The sequence below is a fragment of the Agelaius phoeniceus genome, chromosome 25 (genome assembly GCF_051311805.1).
Source record: "Agelaius phoeniceus isolate bAgePho1 chromosome 25, bAgePho1.hap1, whole genome shotgun sequence".
Taxonomy (NCBI): domain Eukaryota; kingdom Metazoa; phylum Chordata; class Aves; order Passeriformes; family Icteridae; genus Agelaius; species Agelaius phoeniceus.
In genome coordinates, this window is record NC_135289.1 from 2,729,809 (window position 1) to 2,742,986 (window position 13,178).

Below are 13,178 nucleotides of genomic sequence, written 5' to 3' on the forward strand. Positions count from 1 at the left end.
GGGTGCGGGCGGCCCGGGGGGGACAGCGGCGTGTCCCATGCCAAGGGCAAGAGTCGGGATGGCTGCTCCCGGCTCCTGCCTTCTCCAGGCTAAAAATAAGCCGCTGGCCCTCACCGTGCTGCCTCTGCTCAGTCTGGGGGGGCTGGCGGTGGGCAGGGGGTGAATCCGGGCTCCGGGGGGACCGAGGGGCAGCGCAGCCCTGTGGGGCGGTGGCGGGGCCTGCGTGGGGTTGGAAGTGACCTTTGCTCTTTGAGCATCGGGGTCGGTGATCGGATTTTCAGGTCCGGGCTCGGATTTCGGGCAGAAGGTGTCTGATTTTCGGCGCCGTTTCTCGAGATGCTAATTAAGGACCCTGCTGCAGCAGCTGGAGCTTTACTGTCCCTTCGCCACCCCTCGCTCGGCCGGGAGGTGCCCATGGCCTCTGGAATGCCCCGTGGCCCCTGAAATGCCCTCGGCTTTTCGCTTCTCGCCTTTTGTTCCTGCTTGGGAATGCCGATGCCTCGCCTCTCAGGGGCTCCAGCTTTTCCATAGCTTAGTGGCGTGGCCCTCGCGGCATTCCAGCTCCTCACCTCCCTTCCCACCTTCTCACCAGCTTCTTAAAAATAACCCCGTGTTGCTGGAGCGCTGCTGGGGGCACAGCCCAGGATGCGGTGGCAAAGCTGCTTTCCCACTCCTGCCATTCCACAGTCAGCCCAGGGACACCGGGACGAGCCAGGAGATGGCTCAGTCCTCCAGCAGTCCCCTCTCATCCTTGCTCTGTCGAAGCCCCCTGATTTTGGGATGATCCCCGGGCAGGTGGGACAGCTCCAAGCGGGATCTGCCGGCTGTGGGATTCTCACGGCACCTGCAGAGCTGAGCCCGGCTGCGTCCCAGCCCCGGCGTGACAGATCGCTGCAGCTGGCAGCCGAGAGCTTCCTGGAGATTCCCGCTCCAGAGGGGCTTCCTGACGGAGCCGGGCACGTGGCTGTGCCAGCAGCAGGGATCTGGCACGGCCTCGGTGATGGGGACACGCCTGGGGCTGACCCGGGCTGGGAGGGAGCTCGTGCTCCGGCGTGAACCTGAGTTAAACATTATTCCTGCCTCTGGAGCAGGGAGGGATTAGTGCAAGGAGGGAGAGCTCGGTGCAAGGAGGGGGAGTGCAGGGAAATGAGGGCAGCCTGGATTTGTGGCCGTGCTGGCAGCTGGGAATGCCAGGCTGGCGCTGGAGGAACCTCAGGATGGCCGGAGCAAGGCTGGAAGGGGTCACAGCCTCTGGAACAGCGGGAATGACAACCAGGATTCAAGGCCTGGCTGCCTTCACCCAGGGCTGAATCAGCTGCAGGGAGCTAGGATCACAGACTTGGCTGGGCTGGGAGAAGCTGGGAAGCGTGGCTGGGATCTTTCCTGGGTGTCCCTCTCTGCAGACGTGGCTCTGAGTCACCACATCCTGCCTGGGAAAGTTTTGGGTCCCCACACTTTGATCGGAGCAGCCGGGCAGGGCTCTGGGATGGGCCTCAGAGGGTCCTGCTGGATTCCCTGGGGGAGCCAGGCCATCCCTAGGGACAAACCTGTGGGGCTGGGGGCCACAAACCCCTGTGTGCAGGCTGGAGCTGGGAGAGGGTGAAGCTCCACATCCTGCATTTTCCAGTGTGACTGGTGCTGGCTATTTTTAGTTGTCCAAATTAAGCTCGCCTTAAATGCTGTCTTTTGAGGTTTCTTTGAGGGAGGAGGCCTGGAGTGGTGTTATTTCCCAAGTGACTGATTGCTCTCCAATCTGACCCCAACTGGACTGGCCAAAAAAACGAAAGGAAGGAGCAAAGCTGTGGCTGGGAAGTGTCTCCTCTCCGCAGAGCTGTGCCTGAGGGTGTTTCCTGAGTCAGCAAGAGATTTCCCGGGGGAAGGAGAAAGTAAACAGCATCCCCATGGGGAAATCCAGCTGGAAAACCTCATCCTGCTACCTGCTCTGGCATCCCCAGGGTGTGCTGTGCCCCTGGGAGCCGGCCTGGCTGTTCCACGGGGTGTTAAATCCACGGGTTGCTCACCTCAGGGACATTTTGGATTTATTGGAGAGTGCTGGGTGCTGGTTGGGGCTCCAGGAGGAGGTGGAAAAGGCTGGAACCACGGGCAGAGTGCGGAGATGCTGCTCCCTGTTTTGGGGGAAGCTCATCCAGAGGGGGCTGTCCTGCTATCCATGGATTCTCCAGAATGGCTGCAGCCCATCCCATGGGCTCAAAACCCATCCATGCCGTGCTCCAGCTCCGTATCCACCGCTGGATTCTGTTGTGCCAGCTCCTGACCTTTCATCCCTTGGACCTGGGGGGGTTGGGACCTGGCTCGGATCTGTCCCCTCTGGGGGTGATCCTTTAGGAATAGGGTCGTTGGGAAGGGATCCAGGAAAAGCCAGCAGGGAGCAGAGGATCCCTTGTGCCTTTCATCCCTCCCCATTCCCCGCTTCCCTTCTCGGCACCGTTTTCCCACCTCTCCCCATCCCTGGATGTGCTCTGTGCCTGTCTCACCTCACTGGGCACCTGCTGGAGCATCCCCCACCCAGAGCTGGCTGCAGGAATGGCCTTTCCTTGCCCAGCTTCCCCTCCCTCCCTCCCTCAGCAGCAGCAGCAGCAGCAGCAGCAGCAGCCGGGCGTTTCCGTGCAGGTCAGCAGCCAGGGGATCCTCCGGCTCCTGCAGTCGGACGTGAAGTGCATGGAATCCCGGGAAGCTGCTGCAGATGGAGTTTCTGCAGCGCCGGGGGGACGGGGCCCTGCAGCCCCAGGGGCTGGAGTGAGGAGCTGGAAGTGTTTCCTGGCGTTCCCTGGTGCTTCCAGGCTCGGGACTGTCCCTTTTCCCTCTGGAGAGGACAATGAGGGAGCCTCCCTTCCTCCTCCCACTCCCCCGGACGCAGCTGCCTGCACGGCCCGGCCTTGTTGTGTCTCAGTCCCTGGGACCTGGCTGGGATCTGTCCCCTCTTGGGGTGATCCTTTGGGAACAGGGTCGCTGGGAAGGGATCCAGGAAAAGCCAGCAGGGAGCAGAGGGATTTTCCCAAATCTCAGCCTCCTCACCCAAACCAGCCTCCTCTCGAGTGTGGGAGCAGCCAAGGTGGTGCTGGGGGACCCCAAACAATTCTGAGGGATCCCAAACAATTCTGAGGGATCCCAAACAATGCTGGGGAATCTCAAACAATGCTGGGGGACCCCAGACAGTTCTGAGGGATCCTAAACAGTTCTGGGGGATCCCAAACAGTTCTGGGGCATCCCAAACAGTGCTGGACAACCCCAATCCGAGCTCCCATCCTTTATTCCCACTCTCCTCTTTATTCCAGGAGCAAACCCCCCTGCCCAGCCCCTTGCCTGGGCTCTGTGGGAGGTGATGGAGAGGATGAGGAAGGCCCCTGATACTGCAGAGAAAATGCTGGGAAAGGGAAGAGGAAACAAAGCCTTGGGAATGGAGGGGATTCCAGCAGGCAGAGCAATCCCGGGCGGGACAGCTGGGCTGGAGGGGAATCCTGCCCGTGGGTTTGGCATTTTTCCATTGGGATGGGGAGTGGAAATCACACCCTGAGCCACGGGTGTGTGTGTGTCTGTGCTGGGTGCCCGTGTCTGGGGAGATCCCTCACTGTGTTCCCACAGATCCCTCGCTGCATTCCTGGGGTCCCTCACTGTATTTTCATGGATCCCTTGCTGTACTCCCATGGATCCCTCACTGTGTTCCTGGGATCCCTCACTATGTTCCCACAGATCTCTCGCTGAATCCTGTGGATCCCTTGCTGCATTCCCAGGATCCCTCGCTGTACTCCCGTGGATCCCTCTCTGTATCCCACAAATCCCTCACTGTATTCCTGTGGATCCCTTTTTGTATCCCCATAGATCCCTTGCTGTATTCCCATGGATCTCTTGCTGTATTTCTGGGATCCCTTGCTGTATCCCACAGATCCCTCATTCTATTCCTGGGACCCCTCACTGTATCCCATGGATCTCTCACTGTATCCCATGGATCCCTCACTCCATTCCTGGGATCCCTCACTCTATTCCCAGGATCCCTCACTGTATTCCACAGATCTTTCACTCTATTCCCGGGATCCCTCACTCCATTCCTGGGATCCCTCATTATATTCCTACAGATCCCTCACTATATTCCCACAGATCCCTTGCTCTATTCCTGGGATCCCTTGCTCTATTCCCGGGATCCCTCACTCCATTCCCACAGATCCCTCACTCTATTCCCAGGATCCGTCTCTCCCTTGGCTCCGTGGCCGCTCGGTGCCAGCTCGGTGCCCCTAACACCGGGATTTCCCCACTAATCTGGGCCCTATCGCTGCTAAAGCCGCAATTATCCCGGGATTAGCGCTGGTGCTTAGAGCCCCACCTGGGGCAGGGCCGGGCCGTGCCAGAGCCTCCCACAGCCCCAGCTCCAGCCAGGACACAGGGGCTGGTGGCCCCTGTCACCTCGGGTGACCCCAGGGCTGCTTTGTTTGGAGGCTGGGCAGAGGCTGCGGGGTTTTGTGGGAGCTGTTTGGGGTGTGAGCCCCCCCAGCAGCACCGTCCCTGTTGTGTCTGAGGTTGAGCTCATCCTAGCAAGGCCAGGCTGGGCTTGGAGCGCCCTGGGATAGTGGGAGGTGTCCCTGCCCATGGAATGGGATGAGCTTTAAGGTCTCTTCCACCCCAAACCATCTGGGATTGCATCCCAGCATCACTGCAGGTGGTTTTTTTTGGGGGAGCTGGGATTTATGGCAAAGCCTGGCTTTAGGGCCGTGGAAGGCCCCAATCCCTCCTTGCAGGGACGTCATGCGTCTGTCTGAGGGAAGGGCTGTCCCAGTTTGCCGGGGTTACTGGTGCAGCTGGGAGGTGCTGGGAGGAGGGAACACGTGGGGTTGGATGTGGCATAAACAGGATGGCAGGTCAGGGCTGCAGGGCGGGGATAGGGCTGGGAATGCCAGGGCTGGGAATGACAGGGTTGGGAATGACTGACAGGGCTGGGAATGATGGGGTTGGGAATGATTGACAGGGCTGGGAATGTCAGGGTTGGGAATGTCAGGGTTGGGAATGACTGACAGGGCTGGGAATGACAAGGCTGGGAATTTCAAGGTTGGGAACAACTGACAGGGCTGGGAATGTCAGGGTTGGGAATGCCAAAGTTGGGAATGTCAGGCTTGGGAATGACTGACAGGGCTGGGAATGTCGGGGTTGGGAATGTCAAGGTTGGCAATGTCAAAGTTGGGAATGTCAGGGTTAGGAATGACTGACAGGGCTGGGAATGACTGACAGGGCTGGGAATGACCCCCCAAACTCCGCAGCTCCAGACTGGGGTGACTGCAGGGTGGCAGCAGGACAAAGTGCAATTTTAGGGAGCAAAGAGCCCCATCCAGTTGGAATCATCGCCCATGATGATGATGATGATGATGATGGTGGTGGTGTTGGTGGTGGTGCCTCTCCCCAGCTCGTATAATCAGCACTTAATTAAAGCCCGCTAACGGTTTTTAATTGCTCTGACTCCCCCCGAACCGGGAGTGTGGTGCCTGCTCTGGGTTAGGGCAGTGCCTGGCGCTGGTGGGAAGCACAGCTCGAACAAAGCTCCTCTCAAAAGCACATCCAGGCTTTTTCCAAGGTTTTTTCCATCCCTCAGAGACAGTTCCTCCAAAACACCGGTGGGGTTCGGCCGGGCTGGGGTGTTGGGGTGGGACCCTGTGGGTCCCCCCCTTTGCCAGGGGGTGCTCAGGGTGGGTGCCCAGCGTGGCGCCCCTTCCCTCCCCGCCTCTCCCACCCACCCTGGGTCCCTCACGGTGCCTCCCGGCATTTCCCACCCCCAGCCCCTTCCCGCACGCTTAGATCCCCTTTCCTATTTATTTTCCAAGCTGATTCCTGCTGTTTGCTCAAATCCTCGCTTCTCCCACCTCGGGGGGCCGGGCAAGGAGGACCCAGGGAGGCTCCCGGGGGTGGCTGTGCCCCCTCCCAGCCCACCCCAGCTCAGAGGAGCTTTCCCTCCCCTTGCCCTGCCCCTCCCCATGCTCTCCTGGCCCATCTGGCTCTCCCCTCCTATTTCTCCATATTTTCCAAGCTCTGATTTGCCTCTCCCGCCTGTTTTTTTTTTTTTTCCTTTCCTTTTCTTTCTTTTTTTTTTATTTTGTTTCCCCGATCTCCACACCACCACCACCACCACGGAACTTTTTATTATTTTTTTTTTTCCCCCTTACTGGGCTCGGGGTCTGCATTTAGGATTTTGAGGATGGGGGTTCTTTTCTCCGGGATAAATATCGCCTTCCTCTGCTCGCCTGGCTCCCTTTAATTAGACTTCTTACTGCATGGAACAGTTCGCAGTTATATATGGAAAACAGCCCACACTTTCCCAGGAGCGGGGCATGTTGGGAAGGGAAACGGGAGCAGCCGGCGCGCTCTTCCCTGGGAGCCGCGTGTGTTTTTCCTATCGCTTTTCCCGACTTTATTTTTTTTAACCCTTTGCAGCAGCAAAAAGTGTTCGCCGCTTTTTTTTTTTTTCTAAATTTAATTTTATTTTTTTTTGTACCTTTCTCCCGTCCTTTGTTTGTTGCTGGTTTTGTCCCTTAGAAAATCCCTGCTGGGCTCAGGGGATTTTTTTTTTTTTTTGATGGGAAAATATGGATTTAGGGCTGGATGTGAGTGTGGGGAGAGGGATCTGAGCTAGCCGGGCTGGCAGGAGTTACAGGGTGGCCGGCAGGGATGTGATCCAGAGCGGGAATTCTCGGCGCTGGGAGCAGGGACACCCATCCCGGCTCACGTGGTGGCGGTGGCAGGAGGGGCATTGCTGTCCCCAGCCCTTCCCCGTGTCCCCAGGGCTGCTGCCACCCTTGGGAGCCGAGTGCTGGAGCGCCCTTCCCGCTCTGGAATTGTTGGGGGTTCCCCTACAGCACATCTGGAATTGTTAGGGATCCCCTACGGGCACATCCCCGGCTTTAGGGGATCCCCCAATTTCCCTGTGCTGTCCCACCAGCTCTGCCTCTCCTGCCTCAGTTTCCCCAGAGGGGATTTTTGGGAGGGATTGCTGCCAGTTTGGGTTTTTTTTTTCCACGGGATTCTTCACGGAGCAGGGAAGAGGAAGCGGCTCCGGCGGTGACAAGGTGAGCCACCAGGTGCCCCTCGCTGTCCTGGGGTGTCCTGGGCACCCCAAAACCCACGGGCTGCCCCTCTCCTCCTGCTGCCTGCCCCGAGCAGCAGATGCTTCCCCCGGCTGCCGCTGCTGGAGGAAGTGACGGGCCCTATTTTCATCCCCCAGGGATCTTCGGGGTAGGAATCCCCTGTCCCTGTGTAATCCTGCTAAAAATACCGTGCCTGTGTCCTCCTGTCCTGCCCGGTGGCTCTCCTGTCCCCCGAGTGTTGTTTTGCTTCTCAGACTGCCCCGTGCTCTGGGTTTGATTTAATTTCAGCTGAGTTTAAAATTCGAATGAGATGTGGGAAGGTGGGAGTTGGGATTGGTGGGATCTCTGCTCTTTGGGGCTGTGCTCAGGTGTGTGGGGCGATGAGCTGGACACCAACTGCTCCCAGTGCTCCTGGGCTGCCCCATCCCATGGGAGAGCTGGGAATGCTGGGACCATCCCTGCCCTGGGCTGGGATAACCCAGGCTCTGCCCCAACTCCTGCCAACATCCTGCTGTCCTGGGATCCAAAAAACCCAAAATCCTGGCTGGGGAGAGCTGGGAATGGTGGGACCATCCCTGCCCTGCACTGGGATAACCCAGGCTCTGCCCCAGCTCCTGCCAACATCCTGCTGTCCTGGGATCCAAAAAACCCAAAATCCTGGTTGGGGAGAGCTGAGAATGGTGAGAGCATCCCTGCCCTGCTCTGGGATAACCCAGGCTCTGCCCCAGCTCCTGCCTAAGGAGTGTCCTGGGATCCAAAAGCCCAAAATCCTGGTTGGGGCTGTGCCCAGGAACGGCTCTGGAGCAGAGGGCTCCGGGCTCCTCCCTCCTGCCCTCGGCACCATCCCAGCCCTGTGGCCTCTGCTCCAGCCTGGCCAGCTCAGACACTGCCCCCAGCCTTTCCCTGGCCTCTCCTGCTCCTCAGGGGCCTCCCAGGACAGCATCCAAGTGCTGGGGCTGCAGCATCTCCCTGCAGTTGGGATCCCCATCCTGCCAGGATTCTCGGTGTCACCTCCCTGCTGCCCAGGTGTGACAGGGGCTCTGACAGGGCTGGGATGTGGCCACTGCTCCGTGTCCATCCTGGAGTGCTGCCAGAGCAGCCCCAGGGCCTGCTTTGCTGCCTTGTTTTTATCCTCCTCCCCTTGCTCCACGATTCCAAGCTGCCCAAATCCCAAAGCTCGGCTTTGGACTCGCTCTGGGCTGTGAATCAGAGCTAAGCCAAGCCCAGGATGGGTCTGGAGGAGGGATGAGAGCTGGAGAGGGCAGTGGGGTGGGAGTTGCTGCCCTGGACACCTCCCTGCAGCAGATCCACCTGGAGGGAAGGGAGGAGAGGAGACAAGGGTCACCCACTGTGTGCCCAAGGGTCACCCACTGTGTGCCCAAGGGTCACCCACTGTGTGCCAGCTGCTGCCGCATCACCCCGAGGTGGCTTCCCAGTGCTCCCAGGCTGGGCAGAGCCCATTTCCTGGTGCCAGGTGGGATGGAGGAGTGGAAAAAACCTTGTGCTGGCATCCAGGACAATCCTCCCTGTGCCACTGTCACCTCCAGGGACCAGGTGAATTTGGGGAGACAGGGACAGATGCAGAGCAAAGAGCGAGACAGCCCAGCTCCTCCCTACCTGAGGGCTCCGGTGTAGAATCACGGAATTGTTGAGGCTGGAAAAGATCTTTAAGATTGTCAAGTCCAATCTTTAATCCAGCACTGCAGCACGTCCCTAAGCACCACATCTCCATGGCTTTTAATGTCCTCTGGATGTTACACTCAGGTGTGACATCCACATTCTCTGATTTTGAAAGCCGCATTCTCTGATTTTGGTGATCACAAACAAAACCATTTGGTGTTAAAAGCACCAGAGCTGCTAGGGAGGTGTCAGAGGGGCTGCCCAGGGGATGCTGTGCCCCTGCAGAGGGTGAGGCCTGCAGGTGTTTGCTGCTGCAGGAGAGGGCTGGCTTTGCTCCCCATCCTCCTGCATTCCTGCACTGGCCGTGCTACCTTGTAAAGCACGAGAGAATAATGAGAGGAGCGGCGCTGATTTAGTGCAGGCGCCGCCAGAGAAATACCAAGGCCTTAGATGGAAACATTCCCCCTGACAGCTCGCCTGGAGGCTCCCTGCTTTTCCCTTGCTTCCACCCCCATGGAATTCCTGGGCTGCTGCACCCTGAGGCTCGGGGAAGCCCCGGCCGGCCGGGGGCGAGGGCAGATTCCTGAGCCCCGGCACCGCCAGCTGCGCCGGTGGCTTTGGCACGTGGATGTGACGATTTTGGAGGCCTGGACGGCACAAACCAGGGCTGTCACAGCCCCTGGTGGCAGCAGGCTCAGAGCTGTGGGGTTTGGGGTTCAGGGCTGTGGGTTTGGGGGCTCAGGGGTGTGAATTTTGGGGCTCAGGGCAGAGGGATTTGGGGAGCCGTGTCGTGGATCGCCGCATCCATGCCAGGGCCGTGCCCAGCGTTCCGCCTCCAGCCTCTTCCCTGCCCTTTGCAGGAGTTAATTGCTGCCTTGGGCACGCCAAAACCCAGCAGTTTTCCAACGTCAATTAGCAGGAGGCAAAATAGGAGCAAAATGGGAGCCAGAGCAGCTGGAATGAGCAGGGTGGTGGCGGCCGCGTGAGTGCCCTGCAGGGTGGCGGCAGGGACATTCATTTTGGGGAATGTCACCTCCTCCTGCCTTTTCCTTCTGCTTTCACTGTGACCTTGGCCCTGCTGCCATCCCTCCTCCTGGCCTGGCAGGAGGAAGGAGAGGAGGATGGTGTGACACAGCCAGGCACGGGACAATGCTCTGGTGGCCTCCCCACCCTTGGTGTCACCTGCGTGGGGACAAAGGTCTGCGGCCAAGGGGGTGACAGCCGGTTAGGGGACAGGCCCCAGCCTTGTGCCCTGCACGTGGCAGCCCCATGGCTGTGCTGCTGGCACCGGGAATTGTGTGCCTGGCACAGCCGTGTGGGAGGAAATACTACAGGGCTGTCACCATGGGTGACGGTGACATCGCCGGTGACAGTGACACCGCGGGGCCAGCGGCTCTTGAGGCACCCTGAGCCTGCGGTAGCCGGTGGCTTGTGGCCGTGTCCCCTCTCTCGTCCCCAGCCCAGTGTCGTGGACAGGGAGGTGTGGAGGAGCTGCTTGGGAATCGGGAATTGTCACTCGTGGAGACAGGAATTCTCATTCGTGGGAATCGGGAATTGTCACTCGTGGGAATCGGGAATTGTCACTCGTGGGAGTTGGGAATTGTCACTCGCGGGGACCCGCGGGGATGCGGGCCATGGGGACCCTGCCCTGCCCGCGGGGCTGGCAAGGAGCAGCCTCAGGGGCCGGATCCCAACAGCGAATTCCCGCAGGAATTCCTGGGCTGCAGCTCCAGCCCCGCGCCCTGGGCTCCGCCACTGCTCCGTGCCTGGTTTGTCACTCGCTTTGTCACCGGGCTGGTGACTCAGTTTCCCTGGCACAGCGCTGCTGCTGCTGCCGCGCTCCGTGAGGCCTCAGCGCTTCCTGGGCGTTTTCCTGCTCCTTTCCCAGGACATTCCCCCCACTTTTATTCCCCACGTTTTTCCCCCCGCCTCGCCCGATGGAGCCTGCGGGCTCCTTCCCCCTCTGCCCCTCCAGGAGCGAGGGGGTCTGGCTGTCCCCGGGGTGTCCCCCGTGCCAGGGTTCGGCTCTGGAGTGTCCCCAAGGTGTGGCGGGGGTGGCACTGCGGGGTGCGGGGGGGCCCCTCCGGGCAGGGCAGTGTCGCTGTCCCCACCCCTGGCGGAGGAAGCGGATGCTGCTGCGGGAGGAGGGGACATCCCGCGGGTGCCACAGGTGGCTGTCCCCGGCTGCCACCGCTTCTGCTTTCGGCACCTGCAGCCGCCCGGGGCAAGGAGGGGACCCCAGCGTGGCCGGGGGAAGGGCACGGGTCCTCCTGAGTGTCCGGGGGTCCGTCTGGCTGTCGCAAGCCTGGCCTTGTCCCCTTCTCCTCTCCGTGGCACCAGGATGGAGGTTCCGCCACCGTGACCTTCTGCCACCCCGCCCCTCCTCGCCGAGGGTGACAATCCCGGCTGGGATGTCCCCTGCCCCTCCGCGCCAGCCCCGGGCATGAGGTTTGTCCCCGTGCGCCACCTCCTTGTCTCCTCCCCCGCCGCAGGAGGTGACGGCCCCGCGGTGTCCCCTGCGGGTGGCCTCGCCCGGCGCCGCAGGGGTTAAGGAGGGAAGGCTTCCCTTGCCAGGGGTGTTGCTGGGAACAGGCAGGAGCAGGAGCGGGAGCCGCTGCCATCTGCACATTGCGATTTGGTGAGTGTGCAGGGGAGGGGCCCCCAGCGCCGCCGGGGCCCCCCTCCCTCCCCGCTGCCCGCGGTGGCTCCGGGGGGGACACCGGGGACCCCACGAACCCCGCCCGGAGCCGCCGTCACCGCGGGCTGCGCACCGCGTGCTCCACGTGGCCCTGTCCCACCAGCACAGCGACCCGGCTCAGCCCCGCTGTGGGGGTCGTGCCCCCTCCCTCTGTGCCCTCCCTGTCCCCAAGGCTGTCACTGTCCCCCCTGTCCCCTCCCTCTGTGCCCTCCCTGTCTCCAAGGTTGTCACTGTCCCCCCTGTCCCCTCCTTCTGTGCCCTCCCTGTCCCCAAGGCTGTCACCTGTGCCAGTGCAGAGCCTGGTCCTGCATTCCCACTGGGAAGGTGTCTCCCTGCTCTCCGAGGGGCTGCAGGGGGGTCTGGTCCCTTCCCCAGCCCCCCCGGTGATGGCAGCACCCCAAGGGTCTCACCCCATGATTCCTGCCTGGATTCAGCCATTCCAGAGGATTTTCACTTCCCGGTGCTCTCCCCAGACCCCCGGTGATGGCAGCACCCCAAGGGTCTCACCCCATGATTCCTGCCTGGATTCAGCCATCCCAGAGGATTTTCAGCTCCCTCTGTGCGCCCAGCCCCGCTCCCAGAGGAGTGAGTGGGGTGTGAGGTGGGCAGGGAGGGCAGCGCGGCCGCTGCAGGGGCAGTTCCAGCCGGCGGGGCAGCAAAGGCGCTCCAAGGCCGTTCCTCTGCTCTCATTGGCTGCTTTGGCTCCGTTTGTCCGTCTGTCCGTGCTGCCTCTCTCATCCCACTGCGGATGCAGCTTCGGATTCCCAACGAGAAAAAAAATCTCAAACCTGAGCCAAGGAAGGGTAATTTTAGGGGAGTTGATTTTTTTCTTTTTTCTTTTTTTTTTCTTTTTATTATTTTTTTTCCCTTCCTCCCCACTTGGCAACATAAACAGCATCCCTGACAGCTTTACATTGAGTTTGCCATGGCAACCTCCGGCAGCCAAGTGTTCCCAACACCCCATTCCCAAACTGGGAGAGGCGATGGACCCTGGTGGGTGTTGCTGAGGGGGGCAGAGTGTGGGGCTGGGATCCAGGTGCTTGGGGAAGGTGATGCCACCTTGATCCACTTGATCCCAGCTGGGATCTGTGGCTCTGGGCAGGGAATGTGGTGGCTGGTGATGCTTCTCCTTGGCCTGGTGCTGGGAGATGTCCCAGCTGGGGCACAGATTTCATCGATGGAAGAACCTCCTGAGCTCGAGCAGGGATTGCTCCATCTCAGACCATCCGTGGGAGGATGGAGCAGTGCTCCCATCCAGGATCTGATCTGATATCCTGGGGCAGGAGGATCCCTGTCCTTACCCAGGGACCCAACCACGGCTGCTCCTGGCACGTGCCAGGCTCTTGGTGCCATCAGCAGCGCCACAGGCTTGGCAGCAGGGCCACCCACGCCGTGGCTGAAGTTGTCACTTGTGGCATCTCCAGCTGATTAATTTTTCCTCATCACTTTTCTCCAAGGTTGAATCTAGCAGGTGCTGGGGCTGGGGTGGTGGCCCTGGCCCTGGGCACTGTCCCTGGCAGGACAGAGGTGCCCCTGGCAGGACAGAGGTGCTGTGCTGCCGTTTATTATTCCGGGCAGGTTCAGCTGCAGCACCGGCTCCGCCGCTCCTCGCCAGCTCCTCCTGCCTGGAGCCCTCACGCTCCTTCCTCCCCTCACACCCCTCTCCTGCTCCTCCCTCCCCTCACACCCCTCTCCTTCCTCCCCTCACACCCCTCTCCTGCTCCTTCCTCCCTTCACACCCCTCTCCTGCTCCTTTCTCCCCTCACACTCCTCTCCTT

The 13,178-nt window shown here is 60.5% G+C and overlaps 1 protein-coding gene across 5 annotated transcripts in view; it reads left to right on the forward strand.

The window, feature by feature from the left end:
• The window catches only part of ATP2B4 (ATPase plasma membrane Ca2+ transporting 4), a 59,564-nt gene that overhangs the window by 5,705 nt on the left and 40,681 nt on the right, over positions 1-13,178 (forward strand). The window contains exon 1 of one of the 5 annotated variants that reach the window (XM_077190585.1): positions 6,950-7,064. The exons of 3 other annotated variants lie outside the window; for them this stretch is intronic. The gene's annotated coding sequence lies outside the window, so the exon portion shown is untranslated. Of the gene's footprint in view, positions 1-6,949; positions 7,065-11,297; positions 11,341-13,178 lie in introns of those variants that run through there. One more of the 5 variants, XM_077190583.1, reaches the window with a different exon arrangement.